This window comes from Rhinichthys klamathensis, unplaced genomic scaffold (genome assembly GCF_029890125.1).
Source record: "Rhinichthys klamathensis goyatoka isolate OS25496 unplaced genomic scaffold, OSU_Roscu_1.1 h1tg000418l_1, whole genome shotgun sequence".
Lineage (NCBI taxonomy): Eukaryota > Metazoa > Chordata > Actinopteri > Cypriniformes > Leuciscidae > Rhinichthys > Rhinichthys klamathensis.
Window position 1 is genome coordinate 270,633 of NW_026606916.1, and position 13,300 is coordinate 283,932.

The following is a 13,300-nucleotide window of genomic DNA, read 5'->3' on the forward strand; positions in this document are numbered from 1 at the left end:
ATTTTTTAATACAGTAGTCAAATGTCAAAAAATTGCATATTCATTATTGTAAATTAAATATAGATGGATATTTTTGTAAATTTGAAAAGGGTAGACCATTTAGTCAAGAGCAGTGAGTAATTTATTTGTCCTTTGTTTGATTAACATTGAAACACAGTAGCAGGTATATTAAAGTGCTGCCCCTTTAAGACCGAACGCACATTTGAACATGGCTACGTTCACATGAGATATAACCAACTTTGTTTACTAGGATACTCGCCAAGACGGGCGTTTTTACATAATTTTGTGACGTGAAAGACAATTTTTAGTATTCGAGCGCTGAGGCGATGGTTTGCGGAGCGCGCTTTGGATGTTTGCGTTCATGGAACTTCTTGACCTGCACACGTCCAGTAATAATGTAGGGAACCATTTGTTATACATAAATCAGGTAACAGGTCATGTTTTACTTTACTTACATATACGATTTAGTTTTCATTCAAATAACACGTGCTGAGTGAACGATCAGGAGCATTCAACAGAAGTGCGCGTGCGCTCTCTCTCTCTCTCTCGTCAGTTAACGTAAATAATAAGCTAGATGACTCGTTTTAATCTTCTTTGCCATTGACATCCGACTGAACTACAAACTTTCCACTGATGTCTGTTTGAAGGGATGTGCTCGTGCTCGAGCTCGACCAGCTCGCGCGTCTGTGCCACTGCGCGCTCAATCCACTGCTCGCGCACCACAGCTAATGTTACTATATTGTGTTTAATATTCCACTAATAAGACACATTTACGTCATAGACAGCCTTATTTTTTGATGGAAACTCATATTGAGGTGGTGATGAAAAATTTACTACCAAGTCAAATTGCATTTATTACCTTTTACTACCTTTCAAGGGCCTTAATTTTGGTAGATTCTTTTTACTACCGCGCGGAAACCCTGGGTCAGAAATATTGTTCTTGCTATACAATCCTAAGATATGAGTAAAACCAAGCATGGGTTATGCACCAGGTCAATGGGGTCAGTGCCCTGCATGGGGCTTCAAGCTTTCATTTCTGCCATAGGATCAGAAAAGGCCACTGCAGATGTAATCTTGATATACAGGTCCTTCTCAAAAAATTAGCATATTGTGATAAAGTTCATTATTTTCCATAATGTAATGATAAAAATTAAACTTTCATATATTTTAGATTCATTGCACACCAACTGAAATATTTCAGGTCTTTTATTGTTTTAATACTGATGATTTTGACATACAGCTCATGAAAACCCAAAATTCCGGTCTCAAAAAATTAGCATATCATGAAAAGGTTCTCTAAACAAGCTATTAACCTAATCATCTGAATCAACTAATTAACTCTAAACACCTGCAAAAGATTCCTGAGGCTTTTAAAAATTCCCAGCCTGTTTTGTTACTCAAAACCGCAATCATGGGTAAGACTGCCGACCTGACTGCTGTCCAGAAGGCCATCATTGACACCCTCAAGCAAGAGGGTAAGACAGAAAGAAATTTCTGAACAAATAGCCTGTTCCCAGAGTGCTGTATCAAGGCACCTCAGTGGGAAGTCTGTGGGAAGGAAAAAGTCCAGTGTCAAGTACCCACAGTCAGTGATGGTCTGGGGTGCCATGTCAGCTGCTGGTGTTGGTGCACTGTGTTTTATCAAGGGCAGGGTCAATGCAGCTATCTATCAGGAGATTTTGGAGCACTTCATGCTTCCATCTGCTGAAAAGCTTTATGGAGATGAAGATTTCATTTTTCAGCACGACCTGGCACCTGCTCACAGTGCCAAAACCACTGGTAAATGGTTTACTGACCATGGTATTACTGTGCTCAATTGGCCTGCCAACTCTCCTGACCTGAAATATTAAATCAACTAAATATTAACTAAATATCAACTAAATATTAAATAAATTAAATCAATATTTTAATTAAATATTAAAATATTGTTGATTACCTACAAAGCACTAAATGGTTTAGCTCCGCAGTACTTGAGCGAGCTCTTAACGCATTATAGTCCTTCACGTCTATTGCGATCTCAAAATTCCGGCCAGTTGATAATACCTAGAATATCTAAATCGACTGCTGGCGGTAGATCCTTTTCCTATTTAGCACCAAAACTTTGGAACAGTCTTCCTACCATTGTCCGGGAAGCAGACACACTCTGTCAGTTCAAAGCTAGACTAAAAACACATCTCTTTGACCTAGCATACACATAATACATTATAGACTTCTATAAATTCAATGCTAGGCTGCATAGATTAGGTCAGCCGGAACTGGGAACACTTCCCTTAAATCTTGATGTACTCGCTACATCATAAGAAGAATGGCATCTACGCTAATATTAGTGTCTTTGTTTATCCCGAGGTTTTCCCGCAGCCTGACGAAGGAGATTCGCCTGGACCCGATGACAATGCAGTGCTGAAGTATCCACTATCCTCTCCCTATGGAGGATCCCTTTCCCACTCTACAGATAAAGCGCTGTGAATTCCGGCTCGCGTACCCCGAAGTGATAAAATAAAACAAAATTCTGTATCAAAATTTATAGGCAAGAAAAGTAGTTTGTTTAGGCTGGGTTGTATGAATTACAAACCTGCGCACATATTTTAAAAAGCACATAACTATAGAATTCTGAATGAGCATGTGAACGCCGTCAGCGTTAATCACAGGTTCGCGTTTAAAGTCTGATCATTTCGACGGAGGTGAATCAATCAAAGTTAACTTTAGCTGGAAGTAACATTATTCAAGAACCGCTATAACGCCAAAACAATCTGTTACCTTAAATTATATGTTTATCTCTGTAAAGCTGCTTTGAAACAATTCATTGTTAAAAGCGCTGTATAAATGAAGATGACTTGACCCCATCGAGAATCTGTGGGATATTGTGAAGAGAAAGTTGAGAGACGCAAGACCCAACACTCTGGATGAGCTTAAGGCCGCTATCGAAGCATCCTGGGCCTCCATAACACCTCAGCAGTGCCACAGGCTGATTGCCTCCATGCCACGCCGCATTGAAGCAGTCATTTCTGCAAAAGGATTCCCGACCAAGTATTGACTATTGAGTGCATAACTGAACATAATTATTTGAAGGTTGACTTTTTTTTTTGTATTAACCCTCTGATGGTCTTCAAAAAAAAGTCACACTCGTGGTCTTCGGGGTCTATTGGACCCCAGACAACAACATTTAATTTTGTAACTGAACAATATTTTTTTTTTAACAAATATAATTTTACTCTGTTTATTAATATTTTTACTCAACATTTGTGCAGTTTTTGGAGAATTTATGATTTTTTAAAAAATTCTATAAATAAATAAATAAATAAATATTTAATTAAATAGGATTTTTACAAAAAAACAGCATTTTATGTTAAATAAACTTTATAAAAGACCCAGATTTCTAACTTTCATTCCTGGGGATACCATGGATAATTTTACCAGGTTTAATGTAAGATTTTTGCCTTTTTTTTGGAAAATACAGGTTAAAATTTGTAATAAATCACTTTAACCACTAGATGGCTATAGAGCTCCATTATATGCTATTTGAATTACTGAAAGATATAGTTTCTAAAGTTGGATTCAGTTGGATTCATATCTAAATATTATAAAATCACAATTATAACAAAAATAAAATAATTTGTGTCAAAATTTAGCATTTTTTGTACTGAAAAAACACTATGCATGGTAAACCGCATGACTTCTGCAGACAGGGTTGGAGCAGGTTTGGCACTTCACTGTTGTTGTTGTTGTGTGTGTGTGTGTGTGTACATTTTATTTTTATTTTTATGTGTACAGTGTCACCAATTTATTTTTGTGGTGGTTCTTCATTTTGTATGATTTTATTTGACAAATTATAAGACTTTTTAGCCTTACAAATGTATTCCTGTGTGTGTGTGTGTGTGTGTGTGTGTGTGTGTGTGTGTGTGTGCACATTTTCAATGCGTCTAAGTGTTACCAATTAATTTTTCTGGTGGTTCTGCATTTTAGATTATTTTATTTTACAAATGATAAGAGAACAGTTTTTATAGTCTGTATGTATTCCTGTATAAATGTATTCCTCTTTATGTGTGTGTTTGTGTGTGTGTGTGCGCCTGTGGTGAGCATGATAATTTTGGATTGTGGATGTTTTTTGCATTGTTGGAAGTGTGCCACTTTATTTCTGTCATTTCTGTCTATGTGTTCTACGTTGTTTCTGATTTTGATGTTATTTTGTCTATTTTGATTGCGGGGTCCAATAGACCCCGAAGACCACGAGTGTGACTATTTTTGTCACGCCAACATAAAAACAGATATCATTAAAAAAACTTTTTTTTTTTTTTGTAGATCTAGAAAGTGTTGAGAGCCGTAGAAAGTTTCAAACCATTTGGACAAAGAGAACATTTTTTTTAATTTGAGCAAAAGTCATTTGGGATCTAATAGACCCCGAAGACCATCAGAGGGTTAAAAACACTTCTTTTATTGGTCGGATGAAATATGCTAATTTTTTGAGACAGGAATTTGGGGTTTTCATGAGCTGTATGCCAAAATCATCAGTATTAAAACAATAAAAGACCTGAAATATTTCAGTTGGTGTGCAATGAATCTAAAATATATGAAAGTTTAATTTTTATCATTACATTATGGAAAATAATGAACTTTATAACAATATGCTAATTTTTTTAGAAGGACCTGTACACATTCAAAAACCGCTTTAGTGTCTGCTGGCACAGTGTTTGAAATAAAGAAATGCGCAATGTAACGTGTTCCTAGCCCCTCTGCACTGATAGTGTCTTTTGAACACCTTATAACTTTGATATTGTATACTGGTCATTGCAAAATTGTCTTTTTGCAAAGTTGCCTATACACAAATTTGTAAATGTAAGTTTTGATTACAAGAAATATGTTGTCTTAAAGGGTTAGTTCACCCAAAAATAAAAATTCTGTCATTAATTCACCCTCATGTTGTTCCAAACCCGTAAGACATTCGTTCATTTCAGAACACAAATTAAGATATTTTTGATGAAATACAAGAGCTTTCAGATTTTTTTGCGCACAAAATGTATTCTCGTAGCTTCATAACATTAAGGTTGAACCATTTTAGTCACATGGACTTAAACAATGTCTTTACTACCTTTCTGGGTCTTGAAAGTTGCAATGATGTTTGCTGTCTATGGAGTAGTGTTGGGTCCGAGTCCACCTTTGTCGAGTCCTGTCTATGGACTCGGTTGGGTCCGAGTCCACCTTTGTCAACCGACTTGTCGAGTCCAAGTCCTTACCAATCAAGTCCGAGTCCAAAGGTGGCCGAGTCGGACTTGAGTCCGAGTCCGAGTTGAGTCCGGCTAGTCCACAAAGAATTTAAAAAATGAATTTAAATTGACCTTTCACAAAGATCCACCCCTCGTACTGTTACTACGTCCGACAAGCCATTCCGCTCTGAATCCAGTGAAAAAAATATTGCGGAGCAAAGAGGACACTGACAATGCGCCAACAGACAAGACAGAGCAGGTTACTTTTGGTATGAAATTCAAACAATAAATACCATTTTGTGGCGCTTTAATGTGTAGCGCCTCATTTCAATATAGCACATGAACTATTCATCTCTTAGTTATAGCACAAATTAAACATGAATGAACATCAGAACTGCAAAAACATGTCAATACACCATTTTTCAAGTTCAAGTCCACTGACTTTAATCTACTGACTGGTTTGGTTTGTTTGTCGGACAAAAATGGCAGATATCTGCATTATGATTTGTTAGATCGCCTGTCAATCAAACTCCTGACGATAGGTCTCAATACTGAGCTCTTAAATTTATATTTTAATTAATTACTAAACAAAATAAGAACAATTCACACCAATGTGAATCACCAATAAATCTCTTATTTACATCACGTCTAGACTTTGTTTATGAGGGGATCCGAGTACAAGTTGACCCGAGTGCGTGACAAGTCCGAGTTCATTCAAAATTGGACTGGAGACCGAGTCCCCCAACTCTACTATGGAGGGATCAGAAAGCTCTCGAATTTCAGCAAAAATATTTTATTTTGTGTTTCGAAGATGACTTGGTTTATCAAACTGTAGCTATCTACACACTAAATCCAATATTAAATAATTTACTCTCTGCTCTGTGCATGTTCTATCTATCTTCTTTTTTTATTCCAGTGTTTCCCATACACATTTATCTGTGGCGGCCCGCCACAATATCAACATTGACCGCCACAAATAGATTTCAGTGTTTCCCATTTATTAAATAGACTGTGGCAGCCCAAAAATATATTTAAACTTCTCATAATAACATAAAAGGTCTTAAATGTGGTGTTTCCCACCATTGCTGTAAAACAAACTAAAATCGTTTGGCTTTGATAAGGCTTTGTAATCAAATCACAAAAGACTGTCTGTTTGCGCTGCGCAAAGAAAAGTGCGCACTTTGCTCAGTTTACAGTGAATGAATTTGGTGAACTTCATCTGTGCATGTGCTGAGATTAGCGTGCATTAGGGAACGAAGTTACACATTAATTTCACATTTGCATAGTTAACAATTTCACAGCATTTCACTAGATTTGTAATGAGACGCATTTGTAAACTCATTTTATGCCAAAAAGTCTTGTCTGTTGTTTCCGTCAAAATAAAAGCTCACGTGTGTATCTCTTGCATCTATAGCAATAAGAACCAAACGAATTATGAACGTTTCATTTATTTTTCAGTACATTTATTTTACAATATTGTAAGGCTGGTGCCAGTATGTCTGATCGACCCCTCGATAAAACAAAAGGCCCTCCTAAGAATTAACACTTGAACTATCTCTTGCATATGTAACAGGAACTTCCGAGACGCAGCATTCAGTGCAGCTCACACTTCACACACACACTTTTTCCCCTCATCCCCCACTCTTGCAGAGATCACCCAAACTCACACAAGAATCTATATGGTTTTAATGTGAACAATTCTCATACAGTTTTACATGTTTGGTATCATTTGAAATGTCTCATTTCCAAATAAGTAAAACAAAAGGTAATAAGGTTTTTAAGAGTTTAGAGAAACTGGCACACAAAGGAAGATAGGCAAATGGTCCTCCTACCCCCCCAAAAGGTGTAACCTCTGAATGCAAATTACCATTGTTAGCATGTTTCCATGTGAAAGAGGTTCTGGCTATTTAATGGAACGCAGCAAGGGATCGGGGCCCTTTTCTGTACTTCAGATGAGCCCGTGAGGCTGAGAGAGGCCGAGTCTCTCAGCTTCATGTATTCCTTAAAGGATAATTCCGGTATTTAACACTTTGAGTCTATTTTTTAGTTTGTTTTGGATGAACTAGAGTGGTGGACTTAGAAATTTTGACGATGGGTCCTGTCTCGACTTTTTAAATATTTTAGAATCGCCTCTGAGCGCTTCAGAGTGGATGTCTATGGGCATGCTCAAACATGTCCTTAAAACAACCCTTAACGTTCGTTTTCAAAACTGTGCAACTCACCGAGTGGTTAGTGGTGTTCGTTGATGATTAAAAACAAATATATCGGCGCAATGTATGCTTTCAATCCGTGTTATTTGCTATACTGGAACTATTTTTTCAGATACCTCACAACCGCGTATAAACTTCCACTCGATATTTGAGTCTGAAGCGTTAGCACACCCCCGACCACTTGATGGCGACAACCACTTTGCCGCAGTTGCTCAGCTCACGCTAGCCTTCTGAGAGACGGAGAACCGAGCGAAAAGACTACAACCAAATGTAAACAGACCCCTTTCCGTTTCCGGTAGCGCAGTAATATCAACGAGCACTGAGTCCTCCAGCAGACATCAATGCGATTTAAAAAAATGGCAAATAAAACTCGACAGAAACTGTATTTCGCTACGCTACTTGTTTTGGAACATCAACGAACACCACTAACCACTCGGTGAGTTGCACAGTTTTGAAAACGAACGTTAAGGGTTGTTTTAAGGACATGTTTGAGCATGCCCATAGACATCCACTCTGAAGCGCTCAGAGGCGATTCTAAAATATTAAAAAAAGTCGAGACAGGACCCATCGTCAAAATTTCTAAGTCCACCACTCTAGTTCATCCAAAACAAACTAGAAAATAGACTCAAAGTGTTAAATACCGGAATTATCCTTTAAATGTCGGGTTCGTCTTCTCTTTATTCCAGAGCATTTTATGTTTTGTATTAATTATCTTTAACCGATTATGAAATTGGAATGATACATTTACCTGACATAATAAATTGTTACATTGGATGATTCTAACTGACTTTGATATTGTTTCAGTTAAGAGGAATTAGTCAAACTTTCGCTTATATTTAATGATGCACAGATATCATTAAAAATCTTTTCATTTATGGAGTCAGATGAAATAACGAAAGAATACATATGAAAAATGTTTTGCATTTAACCGAAAATACTTTGCCACGAGAAAAGACAGTAATACGCAGAGACCTTCACCCGCTGTCCGGATGCCTGCATCGGACCGATCGAGCCGGGCTTTACAATATGTTGCTATTACTATCATAGGAATAATATTATAACAACATTATTGTTATTATTATGTAGTGAAAAGTAGACTGAGACACTATGGGCCTGTTTACACCTGGGGCCTGTACCATGATGGTAGTTGAACAAACTCAGGGTTCCAGGATTAGTTTCGAGTTGACAAAACCAAACCAATCCAACCAGGCTTTGTTGGTACCATGATGCTGATCATCAACTTTCTCTGTCAACTCAGGCTTTGATCCTGAGTTTAGAAGTTTAGGTGTGACATCAGTAGCGAACAGCCAATCACATGCTGAGAAAGAGTGAAACTCATTCAAAACTCATTGAAATTCATTTCTCGTGAGAGAAGCAGCGCAATTCACTTATTAAATCAAAGTATTAAAATATTAGGAATTTAAACAAATTTACACAGCAAGAAGAAAATAGCCGTCTATAAAAGAGGACAACTAAAAGAAAAAGTCTCGCTACTGTATATCAGTGCAAGTAAAAGTTTTGAAGTTAGTTTATACAGTTGATAAAGGTATAGAGAGAATTTAACATTTAAGCTCACATGTAGTCATTTTATAGCTTCATCTACTGATTCTAAAGTGTATTTATATTACCTTTATATATTTATTCATTTAAAATCTGCGTTATAATAATTGATTAGTAGTAGTAGTAGCCTTTATTGTCACTAGTCACAAGTACCCAAGGGGTGCGGCCAGGGATTGTGGGCCCCATGAAAAAATAGATACTACTGCACCCGTTGTACCAGCGAAATTAGCCATCAACCTGTCCATACAGACATACATACAATATGACAAGGGGGTAGACAGGACAGGAAGACAGAGCATTGAGGAAGAAAATACAGCATGACATGAGGAGAGGTGAGGAGAAAAAAAAAGGCAACCCCCAGACTATGCTCCTGTGAGGAGTACAGTTTGGAAAGAGTAAAAAACACCTCAGCAACACTAGCATATAATCAGTACAGTCTACAACATGAACACACAAGACTTACAACATGAACACACAAGACTTGCAACAGGGGAGGGGAGTAGGGGATGGAGGTAACCCAGCACAGGCAGGTAGCCATCCGGTCCTGCAGCCATTCTCGGCACTGGTCACAGATAGAGATGTTCCGATACCCTTTTTCCCTTCCCGATACCTGGACTCAGGGTATCGGCCGATACCTGGGTGTGTACAGTATCTATACAGCTGCAATTCATACTAGCACTGAATGAATTGATAGAATTATTTTATGGTGTGTTTCAGACTTATCCCTTAATTAAACAAACAAATACATACAGTGAACTAGAGTATTTTTATTATCTGACATTCATTTCACAGCAATATATTATTTATCTTTCTTAAGTGAAGAACTTAAAATGCAACCACACATCTAATACTGTAAAATGAATAAGGTATTTTAGTTTTACAATATAACTCCATAAAAAAAGTGCAACAAATAAATCTAGGAATCTAAAAAATGATATATGAATAATATAAGAAAATAATCTCTTTATAATTTAAAGTCCATAAACAATTTTGTTAAATAAACGGCATTTCAGTTTTGACCGCGGCTGGTCATCCAGAACAATAAACTCAATACATGTTGTCGGCTATATTTATCGCTCGTTAGCTGTCTTTTGAAAACTTTTCTCTGTTTGAATGAAGCTTTCAGAGATTGTTGATTCTGGCGCGGCTCATCCTTCTCTGCCCTTGCCTTTGTGTAATCGTGTTCTGCGGGGTGACGCGTCTTAAAATGCTTTAAGTTACTCATGTTGAAGTTGCTAATACTTGTTCCACCCCTCGAAATTGCAGTATGGCATATGAGACATGTCGCCGTTTTACTGGCTGGTTGGTCCACAGTCTGAAATACTGCTAAACAGCGGACATACTGCTATCGTGCGCGCGCGCTTTCTTCTTCGCTGCTCTAAACAGTGGATGCTTGTGGCAACAGCACAACTTCCTGTGTCACCACAAGCAACCACTGTTTAGAACAGCGAAGAAGAATTGATCTCCGATTTGCAGCGTTATGCAAAGCTAGCGTGCATAACTAGTTATTGTTTAAGAAAATGGTATCGGATCGGTACATGGGTTGAAGTACTCACCGATGCCAGCATTTTTATTGGTATCGGTGGCATTTCCGATACTAGTATCGGAATCGGAACAACTCTAGTCACAGACCCGCCTGTCAGACTGGTGGTACGAAGCGTCGAAGGGGGGGGATGGGGGGTGGTGATTGCATATCTGTATATATGTTCGTGTTTGTGTAGGCCTGGAGAGTCGCTACGCCTGGCATCATAATCTAGGTGCCTCAAGTCCGCAGGATTGTCATAGCGATACACAGCAAGTTGCCATGGAGACAACCCTGATCAGGTCCCAGATAGAGTCAACAATCAGCAGGTGTCTGTGGGGAGTGGGGGAAGGAACGCAAGAGCGTCTCGCTGCAGTGCTCTTCCGGGGGAGTTGTTGTTCCAACAGCAGCCTTGGCCAAGGCCAGTGCTGGATGAGGGGGGCCGAAAGCAGATAAGATTGGGATTGTTTGGTCTTGGGACGAGTAGCCGCATTCCGATTTACACAGCTCCTGGTCCATTTTGGTCTCCGAAACGATCCATTTGCCTTTGCAAAGCTGTGAGCTTCTCCATGATGTTATCCAAATTGTGGTTCATAGTCACAGTCTGAGTGCTGACAGCTCTGCCCACCGCTTCAATCATGACAGGCAGCCTTGTGGAGCTTTGGACAGCTGTCGCCGTCTCCTTAATTCCTCGATAAACCAGGGCAATGCCTGATCCAATCAGCAGAAGACCTGTTATCATGGTTCCGAATAGGTAAATATCTTCAATGTCCTCCACGGAAAGAGCCGCCAGACACACGACCCGCCACCTCTCCCACGCGTCCATCGTGTAGCCAGCTGCGAACGTTCCGGCAGGGCAGTCAGGTTCCCCCGAACCCAAGCTTCTCGTCGAGAAGATGGTGTCAATTGCGTTGAGAGACCAGTTGATCAAATCCATAATTTCTTAGTTTGGAGAGCAGTGCGGAGAGAGTCTCTCAAAGTACAAGACAGTAGACTAAACGAGACGAGAGGAGCAAAGCAGGGGAGGTGAGGGGAAGAAAATGCGACCGCCTTCGTTGAGAGCTAAAGCAGAGCTCCCAGCGATTAACTAAAATTGTACATGTGTGATCAATTAACTCTCTGGGGTCGGCGGTCTCGCCGGCGATACCAGCTCACTTTTTTCCTTATCAGTGCAAAAGAGACTCAAATTACTCTGTTAATTTTGATCTTACATATAAGTGTTGTACATCATTAGATCCTGTTAAGTTTCTATTTTTTTTGTGGATACTCACAATAAAAACAAAGTGTTGTGCTTTTCACCAAATAAAGAAAAACAAACATGATGCGAGTTTTGCGTTCTCTCTGTCAGTGAAGTCCATTCTGAAACGCGTCCTAAGATTAACTGTAACTCCGCGATTACTTGTCACACAGGCACGAGAGGTTTTTCTTTATGAAGCTTGAATTCTCTTCTTTTAAATGAAGTAATTTATATAAAAAACAAATATTCTCAGTTTATGCAATCTGTATGAAAAGAGAGTGCTGTCAGTATTTTTTCCCCCAGCTCATTACACTTCATTACGCGTTAATCTGACACGCCCACGGACGACGCGCGCTATTCAAACGCAAATGTCGAGGCAAGCCATGACAACGCCCACATCAGCTGTTCCACCGCGGCGGTAAAATGTGTGGTGTATTTGCTGCCTTTTACCGCTAAGAGGCGCTACAATCATAGACTCTGAAAAGTGTTCGTTTATTCCGGTTTATTCTCTCTAATGCGTAATCTGCTGCCGCACCGCGCTGATTCAGAGCGATTGAAAGCTGGTAGCAGAAGAATTCAACAAGTGAAACGTAGTTAAAATAATTCATAATCACAATACTGAAATTAGGCTACTGAAATGTAATTGAATAAATAATGAAAACATTTCAACATAAAACATTGCAATAAAAACATTTAGGCTACATGAACGAGGCTTTACAACTTTAACAGCGTACAGACGATAGCTCAGTGATCAACGCAACGACACGAGCTTCGAGGAGCTTCAACAGACCCGAGATCGAATCTCAATGTAGCATAGATGTTGTTAACCGATGTTGTCCTACGTTTATATTTTCCCACCTTGATGCTTAAATAGGTAACTGTTTATATCTGTTTACTTATTTAAAGTCAAGAGTTTTGTTTGATTATCATTACAACATAAATTTGCTACATTCCTGTAGAACCGCAGCCGCTGCACAAACGACAAAAACTGATGAAGATTGTCAGCCGATCAGAAAATGAAAATGAAGAAGCTCGTCTTTAGTCTGCTAAATTATTGTGTAATGTAAAAGAACACTAAAATTACTTAAGTTTGAAACCAAGTTCGAACATTTCAAGGTTTAAATTGTTTAATTTAAAACAGGGTTGCATCTTGTTTAGAGTTTATTTCTTTTGCGATGCAAAATAAGAAACACTAGGCTAATCTTATTCTTGCGACATTTTAAATTTGTATTGCCAAAGAAATTACAGCTAAATTAAACAATTAAAACAGTAGGCCTACAAAACGAAAATTGTCCAAAGAAACATAATTAAATTAAAAACATGCGTTTCTCTTTGCCTCTCTCGCGCTGGATCTCTTTTTAACAAGTTTATTTAGTCTCCCTCGCTGCGCGCGCGGGTCTCTCTCTCGAAATTAATCATTTCAGGGTAAAAACACATCATACAGCTGATAATACTGTATATGTCGCTGCGTGTCAGCCATACAAATCACGAAAAAATTATTTAACCTTTAATTGTTGCTTCAAAGACACAGCATGCCTTGTTGAATTCACCTTACAATAACTTCAATTGA